The sequence below is a fragment of the Lactuca serriola genome, chromosome 5, assembly GCF_051521515.1.
Source record: "Lactuca serriola cultivar US96UC23 chromosome 5, Lser_US96UC23_V15, whole genome shotgun sequence".
Lineage (NCBI taxonomy): Eukaryota > Viridiplantae > Streptophyta > Magnoliopsida > Asterales > Asteraceae > Lactuca > Lactuca serriola.
The window spans coordinates 284,730,653-284,748,624 of NC_136412.1; positions in this window are offsets into that span (position 1 = coordinate 284,730,653).

Sequence of the window (17,972 nt, forward strand, 5' to 3'; positions counted from 1 at the left end):
TTTGGGCGTTCTTTTTATCGAAGTTCTTAGTTTAACATATTCTACGACTTTCGTTTAGAGTGCTAAGGCTAAAACTCGCTCTATCGTAATTCACTATTTACGCTTCCCGGTGTCGTGCCGGTTCCGTCGTGAAACTTCGACGGGTCATAACTTCTTCGTTATAACTCGGATTTCGGCGTTCTTTATATGTACGGAAACCTCGTGACATATACTAAAACTTGGTTAAGTTTATTTATTCAAAATAATCTTTTGTCAAAAAGTCGTTTTCGATCCCTATTGCCTCTAAATTCACTAGCCCGGATCTACGGGCGTTACATCACCCAATACGAGCTTGTTTATATGCTTGAAGTTCATATGGGAGAGCCTTTGGTGCAATAGCCAACTATCATCCGAAGATGCTTTCGTAAGTAGGCAAATGGAAGGCTTTCCTTTGATTGGATTCAAATTCAAAGGATACATCTCTCCCTTCCTTTTGGACTTTAGAAGCACTGCCTTAGATTTCTTTTCGATTATCTCCGAACCTTCATCATCAAATGATACCTTCAGACTAGTAACTACAACCAGTTACTAAACACTTATCAGATTGTGTTGCAGGCCGTCCGCATATGGTACCTTCCGAATGGAGAATTCGCCATTGGTGATCATTCTGTAGTCTTTTATCTCTCTAGTGGCGTTATTTCCAAACTTGACTCTACCGCCGTCTGTTAAGGATCTAAACTCTCGTAATTCTTCTCTTCTCCCAATCATGTGACGAGACAACAATTGTCGATATATCATTCAAAATCATACTGTTCGTCACACATAACCTACAAAAATTAAAGAGATTTAGAAACCCAAACCATCTTGGGTCCTTGTGAAGATTTCTTTTGAATAGGAAATATATTTTTTTATATCAACCCAAAAGGATTTTCTTTTCAAACATGATTCTTCCCTTTTTAGATTTTAAAAACTTCCACTTTATGATCACAACGATTAATTTCAACAAAATTGGATTTTCGTTGAATATATTCTTTGACTTTCGGTGCCATTCTTTTGGAGAAAGCTTTTTCTTCCTTTTTCAGATTTGCTTCATATTCCTTGAGAGTTATCTCTAGTTCCGAAATAATTTTGCTTTTGCCCTTAACATCTTTTGACTTGATGTCAAATTTTGAAGATTGGGACTTAGGAGAAAAACTCGTTTTTGGCTCTTCAACTGGTTTCGAAACCTGTGATTTTGGAGCAAAATTTAATTTAGGTTTCAGATTTTTAGCAGAATTAACTTTTTGATTAGAATTAGAAGAATCAACCTTTTGATAGAAGCTTGTTCTGAATTAATAGAACTTTGATTTGAATTCTTGTTTTTCCTAAAACGCTTTCTTTCTTGCAATTTCTTCCTATATCTAGCATTCATCCGTCTTTTCTATGCCATAAGTTCTTCAGCAGACTTGTGAATGTTATATTTCGGTTTTTCTTTCTTGACTGGCGTTTCCTTTTGTTCCGAAGAGGTTTCACTGGAAACGTATTTTGTGTCACTTGGTCTAGCATGATCGTAACAAAGGTCAACACGATTCAACGGTTCCGAAACGTATTTCCCTTTTTGTCCATGAAGTCATTTCTGAAAGACCTTTTGTTTCATCGCCATTATCGATGGGCTTGGACCAGAAAATTCATCGCACCCATTAGCATTGTCATAAACAACTAGAGATGTTAATTCAGTTGTATTATTTTTTGTCCAGTCTTGTCTTAACAAAAACTTGATTCGGAACAGTTTGCACTTTCGAAAAAACAGTTGCTTTTTCTTTCAAAACATTTGAACCTTTGTTTCCAATAATCCGAACGAATTCCATTGAGTTTTCATAAATCAGTTTTTTTTTCTTAGGTTCGTTAGCATTTTGCACAAAAACAGAACAATCAATTTCGTCCTCTACATAAATTTCACCCATATCACTTTCATCAAATTTAGAAATGTTTTCGGAATCAAAAGTATTTTTTGAATTTAATTTGTTGCATAATAAGTCATATTTTTCAATAGTACTTAATCTGATTTGTTCTTTATCTTTTTCGTTCTACATTTCTTTCAACATGCTTTTGTGGTCTTTGGACTGTATGTATTCCTCGATTTTCTCAAGTCCAACTTGATATGAATCAGAAACGTCATCTGATGAAACAATAGATTCGCATTTATAACAGTCAACATCGATTTCATCCTCTTTCAATTCAAGAAAGAGTAAAATCATTTTATGCAGACCTTTCCCTATTTCACAATCCAAATGTAATTGAGTAATATTGAAATATAAACGCTTAGCAATTAAGCAAAAAATGTTCCTTTGTTTCAAAAGTTCAAGACTATCTCTCTTAAGATAAATAATGTCATCTATTGATTTAGTAAGCTCTATTTCCAACTTTTCTATTTTTAATCTTCTCTCTTCACTCTTAAACGTTACCCTGTTGAGTTGATCATTCATATTAGAATTACTAAGACGGGTTCTTTTTAAACTATCACTAAAGTTGGAAACAGTATATCTTAAATCGTCTAATTCAGAATCAAAACGAGATATGGGAAGATTAAGAGATTTGAGTATGGAATGTACCTTATCGACGACCTTCTCACATTCTCTCACTTGCTTTGAAACTGTCTTTGCAGCAAAACATCTTTCAGAAGTTTAACCTCCGTCAGTAGCATACCCTCTTTGTTCCGAAATTCCACTCTAAACCATTAAGCATCTGCCTTCATACTCCTGCATTTCCGCCTTTGCCACAAAGCACCCTCCATGGGTAGGTTTTCTGACTTCATCATCCTCTGAGTCTATAGACCAAACTTAGACTCGTCCATCATCATTACTTCCTTCCTGAACAATCAACGCCGACTTCGCATTTGACACATTATTTTTCCGAAGCTCCTCTATCTTCTGAAGATAGTAGGCTTCATCTTTCTCATTTTCTTTCTTGTCATTCATCCTCCTAAGCATGCATTCTTTTCAAAAGTGTTTTTTACCATGAGAATAATTATATTTATAACCTGAATCACCCAGAAGCTTCTTTTCTTCATTATTTTGAGAGTTCTTGAAACTCTCATCTCTAGACTTCTCAGAAGTTGAATTACCTTGCTTGAACTCGTTTCTGAACCAGGAGTTATAGAACTTCTTGGGATTGGACACCAAAAGAACCTTGTCTTCTTTTGAGATTTCGCTGTCTGATAGTTCTGATTTGGAATCTTCTTCAGCTAATTTCTTTCCCTTCGCAACCATTGCCAAAGATCCGAGACTTGAAACAAGCTTCACTTCCCTAGACACTTCATTTTCGTGAGATCTCAGAATTCCCACTAGCTTAGCCAAAGAGTAGCTTTTAAAATGTTCATGTTTCTTTACAGTGGACACAATATCCTTCCATTCATATTTGAGTCCATTCATGAACGTAATTTTTTGTTCAATAACTTCATGCCTAAAATTGTGTTTAAGGATTCTGCTTAATAGGTGATTAAATCGATTGAACGTCTAATCTAGTTTTTCATCAGGTTTTTGTACAAATGCCCCAAACTCTGATTAGAGCAAGGTTTGCACAGAGTGTTCTAAATCAGCGTCACTCGATTAAAGCTCCTTAAATCAATCCCATATTTCCTTAGCAGTTTCACATGCACTTACAAGACGAAAGGTATCTGGTGGAAGAGAAAACCTTATGATTCTCATGGCCTTTATGTTGCTCATAAGCTTATCCTTCTCATTTTGTGGAACGTTAGTATTTTCAAGAATAATTGCATTGTAATCAGCTAAAGTCTTGATTACTCTCCTTGTGCATGTGTGCGAGAATGTCTCTTGAGTCATTTCTTGCCATATTCTAGCACCATGCTCTTCTATTCCAAGGACATAATCTTCAAAGTGCAATGCCCAGACTTCATAATCTTGAGGAAAGAGGATATGAATCCTTGTTGTAGATCCAATACTACTAGAGAGATTGAACAGAAGAGTATGAGGATCTTCGTTCTGCATATTGTCAAAAGTTCACAAGAACAAATATAGAACATGATATGTAAAAACTTAAATCGAGTTCAAGGGAGAAACTTGAGATCTAGATCTAGAGTCTACAACCGATTAGAACGATTGAGACAACAAGAAAAAATCTAAGTATTACATAAAACCCTAGCAAAAACTAGACAGAAGAGTAGCGAATTGATTACATTATTTTCTGCTCTGATACCAATTTTGAGAACAATAAATATGATCGATTGATTCTATACTAAAGAGCGTGAGTTAAATGACAAGAACAATGAAGATCAAAAGTATGTCAAATGCTTAGACTAAATGACTCTTGAAGAGTTCTCAAGAACTTCTCTGTAAGAGCGTACGACAACCAGGGTTACAAAACATTAACCCTAAAGTTACATGCATGCACAATATTTATAGTCTAAGCTCCAAGCAGATCTGAGAACGGACAGACCCAAACTGGAATAAATAAGACTAAACCTATTTTACACAACATTATTAAGCCCAACATAGCCACAACAATTTAAAGACATATGATCATCCTACTGTTGGATTAGGTGTCTAAGGTCTTAACTAAATTGGTATACTGAGTGAATAATAGTAAAGTCCTTTTTGGGTTGCCCTCATACCCAGTAAATGGCATGGATTGATATTGAGAGATATATAATTTATTAGTATATTATAAGATTAATATATTAATTAGAAATGGAAAAAATTAATTAAGAATTAATCAGAGTTAATTTAATTAATTGTTTTGGATTAATTACAACTAATTAACAAGTCTAAGGATTAGAATGCAATTGTTTAGAAGTTAAACAAGGAAGCATTCTAGAACCTCCCTAGGAGGGGACGGTTCTGGAGTCTCTTTCTAGGGCTTCCAGAATTTAGGGAATGCGATATCTTTGGGCCCCTTGATGATTTATGTTGACATTATAGTGTTGGGTCCAGCCGGGACTAAATTGATATCTCCAGTTTGTAGTTTGGTAACGTCGTTACAAATCGGAAAATCAAGAAACAAAATCTTGGACCATGATATTGATTCTAATTAGTGTCTTATGTCCATACAATATCTGTAATAACATAAGAATACCTTATCTCTTATCTTCGGGCTGGTGTCTGATTTAATTAGAGTTTGGCAGTGGCTTGGAATGCAATCTTTACTAGGTATTTAAAGAGTTATACTTGCAATTCCAGTTAACGCCTTATCTAAGTGGGAGACTGTTAGATTAATGTGTCTAAGTTCTTAACTAAATTGGTATATTGAGTGAATAATAGTAAACTCTGTTTTGGGTTGCCCTCATAACCAGGAAAAGGCATGGATTGTTACTGAGAGAGATATAATTTATTAGTATATTATAAGATTAATATATTAATTAAAAATGGAAATAATTAATTAAGAAATAATCAGAGTTAATCTACTTAATTGTTCTGGATAAATTACAATTAATTAATGGGTATAAGGGTTAGAGTGCAACTGCTAAAAATTTGAACAAGGAAGCATTCTAGACTCTTCCTGAGAGTGGACGATATTGGAATCCCTTTATATGGCTTCTTGAATCCTCCTAGGTTGATAAGGAAAGTGAATTTAAATTTCAATATAATATTATTATTTTGAATTCAAAATAGGGTTTCTTACAACTATAAATAGGGACCTCCACAGGACTCAAGAACCCTGCCCAAACATAAGGAAATTTTGAAATCCCTCTCTCTCTCTCTCTCTCTCTATTTTCGATCCTAGGGTTTGGGTGTGATTCATTAGAGGCTTCCACACCATTGGAGCTAAAACTCAAATAAGGGTTCTTCAAATTAGATTGTTATTTTCGATAATAGTAATAAGTTATGTAATCAAACCTTGTAATTTTCGATTTTGCTAGGGTTATTTTGTTTTATAAAAGTAAGTTGCTATTATGAGAAAATCCATAGAACTTCTTGGTTGCATGTGTCCATAATTGTTATGTGAAATTTCTTAAGTACATAGAAGTAATCTAGAAACCACATCACCCACATGAATCCATGGAATGAGTTTGAAAAGATCATCCCTCAAATTTTATAAATTATAAGGGAACTAATAACAAAAGTTAGAATCACCCCCAAATCTCTTAAGAAATACTCAAGTTGACCCTTTAAAAATTATATGCATATATAAGATGCTAAAACAAATTTCAAATCAAGCCAAACATTTCCTAGATGAAATACTCATTCAAAATAGATTTCGTGTATGAAAAAATGCTCATATAATATTTACATACCATTCAAGAGTATTAGAATATATAAACTAATTAAAACTTTATCAAACTTTGGTGATAAGTACATGTAATATTTGTATTTACTCACCTTAGCTTGATGACACATAACTACACTTCTAATGGTGATTAGAGGGTCAAATATGATCCAATGAAAAACAAACATTCTTAGTTATTCATATTGACCAAAACTAAATGGTCAATTAGTGTTAGCAACTTATTTAAATTACAACTCTTTAACATGCATTACTTATCCATAATGAAACAATGTAAGTGATTTATTTTGTGTTGATGCCTTGAGATCAAGTTACAAATTCCTTTTGGGTTGGAGTTAGAGAATACACGATCCATGTCTTTTTTCAAATGAAATGTAACGTCCCCAAATCCTAACCATAATTCGTTTTTTTTTTAAATCGAAGTGTAGATTTCATAAAAAAAAGGTTTTGTGCGTAATCATTTAAAATCATGAATAATGTTTTCATGTCACATCAACAAAATCATAGTAAAAATGTGGAAGCTAGGTCATGTTTTTAAAAACCATAACATAACATAGATTTAGTTAACTGGTTTCCATGCCCCTTCGAGAATGTGTAGATATCCATTCATGCCAGCTCCTTGCCTTCGAACCTAAAGGTCCTGCAACTAGAAACATAATGTAATCCCCGCGTTTCTTGCTACACAAAAATGAGATGTGTAATTGACCTTGATCAACAATTATAATCTTTACATGAATAAATAAAAGGATTTGTTTTGAATTTATGTGATCTATGTGTTTATATTATGTGTGTACAATATTATGTGAATACTTAATAAATAGGGCTAAATAAAATATTAAAATACTAATTAGGATAAATAGCCCTAATAGAAGTGGAAGTACTCATGATGAGGATTCGAGGATATAATGAACACTCAAATTTAACTTCATATGAAGAAGGTATGATCACTTGAAGTTACACGTTCAAATCCAATACGAAAACGAGTGTCGTAAATAGTGAATTGGAGATGGACCACTCATTAGCCTAAGTAATCTAAACAAAAGTCGTAGTAAACCTAAAACCAAGAGCGTACATATAGAGAACGTCTAAATCTGACTTCGTAAGAAGAAATTATGATTTTTCTAATATTTGGGTGTAATAGTGTTAGCACAAAAATAGAATTTTAAATCGGTTGATTATTAGTCGAAACAATCTAAATGAGAGTCAAATATCTCCTTAATAGGATTCCATCGATATAAAGATACTCGAGAACGGATGTCGTAAGCAAAAGTTTTGATTTTTTACGGACTTTAGTAGTCTAACCCTATTAAAAATATAACTATAAAAATAAATTGAGAATTAGTCGATGAAGTCTAAACGAAACTTGTAGATCTTGTTGATAGTTATGTGTGGATATAAGGAACATCAAAAACGGATTTCGTCTGAAGAAGATACAAATTTTGGTAGTTTCTTGGAATGCACCATGCGCAAAAAGGCATTGCACGTAAGCTGCTAGAAGCTGTCACGTCGCTCCAACCACTGCATGACACGTGTCAGCAAGCGGGAGGGACGACCAGGCTAGGGCGCGGTGTGCACCTGGTTTGAGTGCGACTCTCATATCAATTTTTCAGCCTGGAAATTACCTTCAGCCCTCCATTCGATCCTCACACCTTTCCCAACTCTCCCTCTGATTCTGTGAGTTAAAATCTCGAAAATTCCTATTTGTTAGGACATTTTGGCGAAGCCCTGAGGTCCCTGAGAGCCCAGTAATTGGGAGTTATCGAGTCAGATTTCTGCCAGTACAATTTATGGACTTTTGTCAGGAAAATCTTTGTAATTTAAGCTACACTTGTATTGCTTTCGATGTAAATTATATTTATATTCATAGTCGTCGTTATAAATTTATAAATAAGGCTTTTCAGTAATTCCAAGTCATTATACTAATTGATCTACTTATGGGGGTGATGCCCAGGCTAGATTTAGTGAGGTGTTTAAAGTAGGATTTCCAAACATTATATTATGTATACTAAACGGACCCTACCTCTGATATGATCTTACTTGGTTGCTGCGTACTTGATAGATCTTGATGTAAACATTGGAATTGTTGAGGAATCTAGATTATCATTAGTCACAAAGAATATAGACTAAGAGTTGGTGATAATTAAACCTAGGTCACATCAAAGGAAATGTTAAGTGTTGAAGCAAAGTGATGTCCAACTTTCCATTCATACACTTTAACAAGTGAGTGAATAGTTACTTTTAGCTTACATATATATATATATATATATATATATATATATATATATATATATATATATATAAATAAAGTATCCAGATGATTAAATGATATGTGTGCCTATTATCTATTTTCTTTGATATCTGTGTTAGATGAATTATATGATTTTTACTTGATTTATTCATATACTAGGTGTGAGACCCATGTATTACATGGGTTCATTTAAAAGAAAATTTAAATATAAAATTTAAAATATTTGAGAAGTTGGAATTTATAAAAAAAAGTAAGAAAAATATTGAATTATAAAAATTAAAGTGTTTTTTTTCAGTTTACACAAATAATTTAAATAAATAAATAAAAGAAATTAATAAAACTTTAATTTAGCAATTTTGAAATTAGAAGGAAAGTCCATTAATGAAATTGATATGCATTTATTATCAGATTTAAATAATATGTGGAATTTAATAAAATAGAAAAACCATAAAATGACATGTGGAATAAAAATTAATCTAAAATAACCATAAAATTACACGTGGCAAAAAAATAAGAATATGACATGTGGCAAAAAAATCTTTATTTATTAGGAAAGATTTATTTTCATATATTTATGTAAAATATAATGGGTAGTGATATGTAACGCCTGCAAGATAGGGATAGATGATTAAGGTGTAAAAGGATAATTTTTCGTCACAACGATAAATAGTAATAATGGATAAAACATTATTTAGGAAAAATAATCTAAATAAAAGTCGTAGTGTTCGTAAAAGCGAACTTGTGCATATAGGGAACATCCAAATTTGACTTCATAAGAGCAAGTTATGATTTTGCGAAGTATTCAGCACAACTATGTTAACATACAAACCGACATTCAAATCAACTGACTGTTAAGAAAAACAATCTAAGTGAGAGTCGAAGATCAAATCAATACCTATATGTCGATATAAAGACAATCAAGAACGGATATCATATGGATGGGTGATGTTTTATATACGAACTTTAATAGTCTAAGCCTATAAAAATAAAGTGAGAATTAGACGATGAAGTCTTAATGAAAGTTCTAAATCTCATCGACAGCTACGCGTGGATATAAAGAACGTCAAAAAACAGAGTTCGTATGAAAAAAAAACGATTTTCAAAGTTTTTAAAATTCAAGTGTGTCTCAGCACGCATGGCACGCACTGATAAAGGGGCATGGACCAACAAAAAGATGACACGTGTCACAAAGTACGAGGATTGATGTGGCTGGCATGCACGACATGCACCTTTAAAGGCATGGTCCGCAAGGTCGAGATTCAGCCTATAAATACCCCTAGCCCTCATTCCTCCTCACATAACTTCATAACATTTCCTCTGAAGTATTCAACCTTTGGTCTGATTTCTCTATAGATTCTAAGGTATCTTAGCTATTAGGAGTCTCTGAGAGCCCAACGAATAGAAGATCTGGATTTGGAGTTTCGGCAATGTAATATTTGGACTTTTTTCAAGAAAATCTTTGTACGTTAAGCTACACTTGTATCGCTTTCAATGTAACTTATATTTATATTCATAGTCATTATTATGAATTTATAAATAAGATTTATAAGTAATTCCAAGTCATAATATTGATTGATCTACTTACGGGAATGATGTCTAGGCTAGATTTAATGAGATATTTAAAGTGGAATTTCCAAACAGTATACTCTATGTAGCAAAAGGACCCTACTTCTGATTTGATCCTACCTGTTTGTTCCTTAATTGATAGATCTTGATGTAGACATTGGGATTAGTGAGGAATCTAGACTATCATTAGTCATAGGAAATAATAAACTAAAACTTAGTGATATGAACCTAGGTTACATCAGAAGCAAAAAGCTAAGATGTTAGGTGAAGCACTATTGAAATCATAAGTCATCCACTTTTAACAAGTGAGTGCATAGTTTCTTTCATCTTACACATAGATGTGAAGTATTTAGATAATTGAATGCTATATTGCTTATGTGAAAAGATGTTCTTTGTTAGATGAAATTTTATAAAGATAAATTTATATGATTTATACCATATATGTATTTTTATGAATACAATACATTGGGTAATAAAGGGTAATGAAAGGTAAAAATGATAAGATGCGATAGTACAATGAAAGATGGAAATAATGATAGGATGTTATGACAATAGTACTATTGTACTAATGATGTAAGAACTAGTAATATTATACTAACGATGTAGAAACTAGTACCACTGTACTAAAGATGAAGGAACTAGTACTATTGTACTAACAAGTTAGTCATCTAATAGAATATATATGGCAAATACGATAATTACAATGATGGTCTTTAAGATAGGCCTCTATAGATGAATAAAGAAGATAATATGAATGGGTAATCGAGTTAATTATTTGATATGAAATAGATAATTAAACAAATTAACTATATTATTGTGGCTTGAAAACATTATGTACTCACTAGGTTTCCTAACATGACCCATCCATGTTCTTTGTATCACAGGAGGTAGTACAAAAATAATGATGTTCAAACCTGATGAAAGATTAGAGGAAATATAGGCCATAGTATTAAAAATAGTGTAATTCCTGTAGTGACTAAGTTTATGCTTATGTTTATTGTATCGGTTATGACATCCCAAGTCTTGATAAATCAATGACAAACATTTCTTCGGAAATACTTTTATGGGACCAATTCCACAAAATAAAGAATACTCTGTTTTAATATAAGCATAACCAAAAAGGTCTTTTCTGATCGTGAAAATGGATATGTCACATGATGGGTTATGAGAATGATGAGAGGCCATGACTATTGATGAACCAATCGTCAAGCAGAGTATAGATGATGACTATAGACTATTCTAGACAGTCTAGTGGAAATGATGGTAGGTTCACAACATGTAGGTGTTAATGAACTATCAATTCATTTGATGTACTCTATCCCCCATGGTTGCCTTATTGACGTATATTTCTAAAGGAATCCCATAAGCAATATCGTCTACCCATTGCTGATGATGATCCTTAGGATATGTTCATTGAGATCAGTATTTCAAGATTGGTATGTGAGAATAAAGGGAATGGGTAATCGGGTAAATTATTTTATGTGAAATATATAATTAAACAACTTAATTATTGTAGGTTGAAAACCCTATGTGCTCACCAGGCCCCCAATCTAATGTATCACAGGTAGCGGTACGAAGGCACAAGGATGATGAGTGATTCGAGGAGTTATTAGGCCACAGTAGAATAACTATTGTAAGGACTATTTAAATAAATTTATGCTTATCTTGTCTATATGGAATGATGACATCCCAAGGGTTTATATATAAATGAAAACTATTTCTTCAAAAATATATTATGTTTTGGGAACAAATTGTATATTAACTTTTATACATTGAAATAAATAAACATAAATAAAAAGTTTTAAATTGGCTGTGAAAATGGGGATGCCACACACAAGGTAGCAACTATAAGCCTAACGTTTAGTGGGTAATAACAACACTCACCCATTATACATATCATATGCATTTCACATCGTATCACGTAAACCTTAACTAGTATTCTATCTTATATCATTAACTACACATATAATGGAATAAAATATATGCTAGCATAATAATCCCTAGTCCATTATATTCCATCCATGATGTCTATCTCTAGTTGAGCTAATATTAACTACTTCCCTCCGAGAGGTTGCTCATGGCAATATTGACCACTTCTATTTGATCGGTCTACATGGGCTTAACCACTTCCCTCTTAGAGGTTTATCATGGTCTTACATCCTTTTAATTTAACTAGATTCTCTCCTAGAGGTTTATATCTAGTTGGCATACATATAACACATATTCTATATAATAAGAAAGTAATGAAAACTCACCTGAATAGAAGACAAGATGAAATCCATAATCTCAAGCTAGTAAATATCAAGTCTTCCCCAAAAATACACAATAAATAACCTTAATTTAATAATTAAGGTAAACATACTCAACTACACTTCTTTATCGAGTTTGGGACCAATAAAAACTGTTATATGGGCAAAATACCATTTTGCCCTTCCACTAATTTTCAACACAACTGACTAAAATTCAACTGGTCAAAAAGTAAACGTCAATGGCCAACCACACCAAGGCTAGTCCTTGGCCGCGTCGTAGTCCAGTCACGACAAAATAGTCGTGGGACTCTTTATCTACCACACAGTGGTCTGTCCCTGACTGCATCACAGTTTTGGTAGCAGAACACTTAACTCATTATGCACTTAATCCTTATAGACCAAGGATTATAACCTTAGATATGAATCTTGTGAAGGTCTTAATGGGTAAATTTCCCAACTTTATCCACATCCAATCCTTAAACATGCAAAAATACCAAACCCTAACTCTAAGGGGGGGGGTCCAAAACCCTAACCAATCTTTGCATGAATCATAAGTAAGATCAAAACTCACTTTATACACCATAATAGGTCCAAAACACTGCCCTAAACAAGCCTTGTGGACTTGGAGTTTCCAACTACATACAAATGTGTCAGAAGGGACCAAAATGACCATAACTTCATCTAATCATAATATCTATGATATTGCTTGATTTATTCATATATTTTGTGCACTATCTTTGATATTTTTAGCTACATTTGTGTTTAATTTAAGATAAAAGGTGCTTATGATGTTTTAATTTTGTTTTGTAGCAGTGAAGACATGCTCGGGATTAAACAGAAGCAAATGTAGAGATGGAAGCAGGAAGAATGGATTGAGTAAACTAAGGTCAAAAGATAAAGATTCTGAAGTTCCCATAGAATGGACGTTTGCCTACCACACTGTGGTGAGGTGTTTATGCGCGATTAGTGTCACACCCTACCCAGCCGTTGTTAGAAACACCGGGCAGTGCAACGTTGGGATAATTGTATCTTGGCAACAGGTACAATCAATCACACATGTATATTTTTAAATATTTATTTATTATTGATTTTGAAGGATTATATTATTTTATGGAGAGACACAAACTCCTGATATAACTATACTAAACGTCAACAACTTCCTTGCAAACTTCCTTCATACTTGGGGGACACTCTTCCACACTTATATTCCTAAGAATACATGTGTTTTGAAAGTCAACACAATGTTGGTGAGTGCACAAATTTTTATTTTGAAAATTTGAATTCCTTTTAAGAATACTTTTTTTAGTAAAAACCTACCTTATTTATTTATATAGTCTTCTATCTTTTAAGATAACTTTTATTGATCTTAAATGACTATCTTTTTTAGGATATCTAATGGTCCTAACATATTATAATTAGAATAGTCTTTTGTTAATCGTAATTTACTATCTTTTAAGGATTTCTAACGATTCTAACGTATTTTAATTACCATACCAGGCATCCTAATGGTAATCTAAGATCTAAGGAAATTTTTAATATATTAACGTGAGCCCCTATAATCGACTCTACAACCATAAATGTACCCCTGATCACGACGCTTCATCGGACGTCGAATAGTAACTTATATGGAAGGTATCCTGCTGGGATTGTAGCTAGAAATTGTAGGTGGCTCATTGTCTCGTATAGATCTATACATAACTTCCTAGCTCTCGGAAGATTAACATATATAGGTATTGGGGATATGCCGAATTTAATCGATACTTTTGGATGAATAACCAACTCACTAACGTATTAACGATATGGTTTTAACTTCTATCTTTTAGTCTTTTATCTTTATTATAATTACACCTATATATATATATATATATATATATATATATATATATATATATACACACACACACACACATCACACTATCTTTGTATATACCTCTTCCGAGTATATATCATCAAATAATCTTTGTGTATGTGTGTGTGTGTGTGTATATATATATATATATATATTTGATAATTCTATTTTGATCTCATAATTATCTGTTATATATATATATATATATATATATATATATATATATATATATATATATATAAATTGTCATATACATACCCTAATTATGGTTATTTTAACAGGATATTTTGGCAGTGTAACAATTAAGTACAGTGCATATCCTAAATCTTGTCTAGCATAACTCTTAGGTACTTAAAGGTTCCTAGGGATTTGGTCATTATAACATCTAGGTATTACCAACTCCTGTATTATCGGGCATTATATCTTTTAGACATAAATCATAGCTTAAATCTAGGCATAGTATCTATAGTTATACTATCATATGGTATCTTGCATATAATAAAATGACTTAATATTTATAAGATAAATATTTTTTTTTAAAAATAATTTGTTAAGCATGTATCCCCCCCTTTAAAACATTTTAAAATAGTAAAATAGGGGTCGTGAATTGACTCTAGGGTTTAAAACCACTAATGTAGGGTAGAGACAAGCTTGGAACTTTGGGGACCGCTCTATGAGGAAACACACAAACAAGAGAGAAATAGAGGTGTGTTTTGAAGGTGTGTTGGATTGAATGGCACAACCCTCTATTTATAGTTGAGTTTTGGGGGTGTGCATCGCTCTTTTCATATGCGTGCGGTGCATTTTAACACCATAGGTCCACATGAACTTGCCACGTTTTCCCACCCCACAGCCACCAAACACGCCGAGTGCCTTCAACAGTCTCAATCTTCAATTCCATCAGTTTTACTAAAATCTCTACAAAATGGTAAGATTTTTCATCCCAAATATTTTGAAAGTAAAGACGGGAGTGTAGTGTAGCAGAGTTGGCTTGGAGGTTGGACCTATACAATCGATCGGAGGCCATGACCTAGGGTTTTTGGTATCTTTCTAGACACTTGTAACATAGACCTTCTAGAAGGAATGAATAGGGTGAATTGGTGGACTACTATTTCCAATGGTGTTCACTTTCCATTGGTAGCTCAAGAAGGTGACATTCGGTCACCCATTCGCCCCCTCATTCATTGTTTTATCTCGAGTAATATCAATATGAGGAAGGACGCAAATAAAGTTCCCAACCTTGACATTTTTTTCTTATGGAGCATTCTTATGCCCGGGGTTTTCTGAAACATACCTTATTGTCTGGCAAAGTACTTGGTGGAAAGGGTGGCTAAGGATAGAAAAGGGGCGCCAATCTGTGGTGGTATGTTGGTGACAAAGTTGGTTAGATCCTATGGGTTTTTTGAAAGAGGGGTAGAAAACTTCTTGACTTTGATGCCAACACGTCACTTCAATATCCTTCTCTACAAGTGGGTTAGGATTGTACAAGACAATGGACGGAATAATTATTCTATTCCCAGGGACGATGTAGTAAAGCAATCGGGATTGGGGCGAAGGGTGAGGTCGCGCCCCAATGATGTTCAGGAGGAACCCCTAGTGATCCCCATGGAGGATGAGATGCGTATGGATTTATATAATCGGGCAATGCATAGGTACCAAGACAATATTGGTCGGGGGCTTAATTATCAAAACTTGCATACGAATATCCTATTCCAACACTTGTAGATTTTACGAAAGGATGGGTATCCTACCTCTTACCCATACATCCCTAGTTAGGATGAATTATGGGATGAAATGCAAGGAGGAGCTGGTGGAAGTGGAGCAGGAGGAGAAGACAGATTATCCTTTTCAATCTTAATTTTTATGTTTGAAGTTGTTGAAGACTATTTTTATTTCTATTTGTCTTTATTTGTGTGTGTTTCAATCTTTTAGGTATGTAGGATTAGTGTAGGAATCATAATTTAGTTTTTGTTTCCTTTTTATTATGTAGTTGTTGTTTTTGATTTCTGCATAATTAGGGTTGAGAAATGAGCGAATTTTTAAAGCCTTGAAAGGAACCAAGTGAGGGGTAGAATCTTTGACGAGAAAATAGAAGATTTTGAGTGATTCCGTGTTTATATTTTCTGAGGGGAACTATATTTACAAAAGAGATAAAAAGGTGTATTGCATTAGTACTCCTTTTAACCAAAAGAAACATCGTTGAGCTGAAGGAATGTAGATTACGAAATTACCACTAAACACGTCGTGGTCATACCTAAACACGTTGTGTTCTAGTCAAAATACACGATTTTCGTCTGATCAACAAAAGAACATGGCATGCTTCCCATCTATACTCGGCATGTTGAAATCTTAGTCAAATTTTTTCAAATCATTAATTTGTACCTACTCGAGGCGGGTATTTTCCATATTTCTTGAGTCCATTCCAAGGGCGTTCCAAAGTGCTTTTTCCAGTTATGTTACGAGATGTCAACCACACGAGACATATGACAACCAAGGCATGGATGGGCTGTTCCATGCCAAAGTCAGCTGAAGAAGGAGCAAAAAGAAGAAAATCAACCTCGCCACTTCTATCCCAGGGGAGTCTGTTCATTTTCTCCTTATTTACCTGTTATTTAATTTGCATAACATGCAATAGAGACATTGCATGAATTAAGTGTGGGGCATGGGGTTTCTTACATTATTAGAATCTAAGTATAATTTTTTTTAAAAATTGCATCAAAATTGCTATCTTAATTCATAAAATTATGGTAAAAGCAATTTTCATTATTAGGATTCCATGCTAGTATTGTGTTTGATGATTTGATGCGAGCCTAAATGTTTACTTGAGCCAACATACGTTATAGTGTATTTGTTGACTCCTTATCTTAATGAAATCATGGAACAAAAACATGAACTTACTTAGTTTGAGGGACACAACATGTTTAGCATCGTGTACTTGAAATGTATCCAGGAAAGCTTAAGTAGTCATTGCACATGAGACTAATGTATTTAATCAATAAAGGATGAAGTTAAATCCCCTTGTGTAAGCATATATTTTTCTAGGAATTTTAGTTTTGAGGGGAAAAAGCGCATATGAAAGAAAAGAGTGTTGCAATGTTTGAAAAAATCTACAAGTAATGAAGACATCAAGAAGAGTTATAAATTATCAAGGATTCAAGGAAAAAGTTGTTATTTTATTTTATTTATTTGTAATTTTATTTTCTAGATTATTTTTTCATATGTATGCTTGGGGGTTTAACCAAATATACCTTAAGGTTAAGAAAGTTTTCTACGGATGGATTCAGAGGGATGCATAAAATGAGTGTTGTTCAAAAGAAGTGAGTGAGTGTTTATGAAGATTGTAAGTAATTAGGATTAGGGAGGTTCTTGGGAAAAATTAGACACTAATACATGTGTTGCGATCTTGGCATAATGGTTGGATTCAATTTGGATTGTCTTATGTGGTATTGGTATGTTAAAATTTAGTTTTGCTTGGGGGCAAGCGAAATCAAGTGTGGGATATTTTGATATTGACATATTTAATCATATAATTCATGCATTATCTTAATATTTTATGTTGCATTTGTTTCAAATATTGAACAAAAGGTACTTAATTAGTTTAAAATTTCTTTTGCAACAACAAAGACATGCTCGGAAGGAAAAGGAAGCGGAATTGGCAAATGGAAGCTTGGATCTTGGATTTTGAAGAAAAAGAAGAAATTAAAGAAGAACACAACGTGTTAACATTGAACACGGTGTCTTGCATTGGAAATTCGTGATGGAATATTGCCTTGTCGTACACGCGTTTTTAATAAAGAACACGACGTGTTAGGTCCTAAAACACGCTGTGGTGCACCGTTTTTCAGAATCTATATTTAGATCA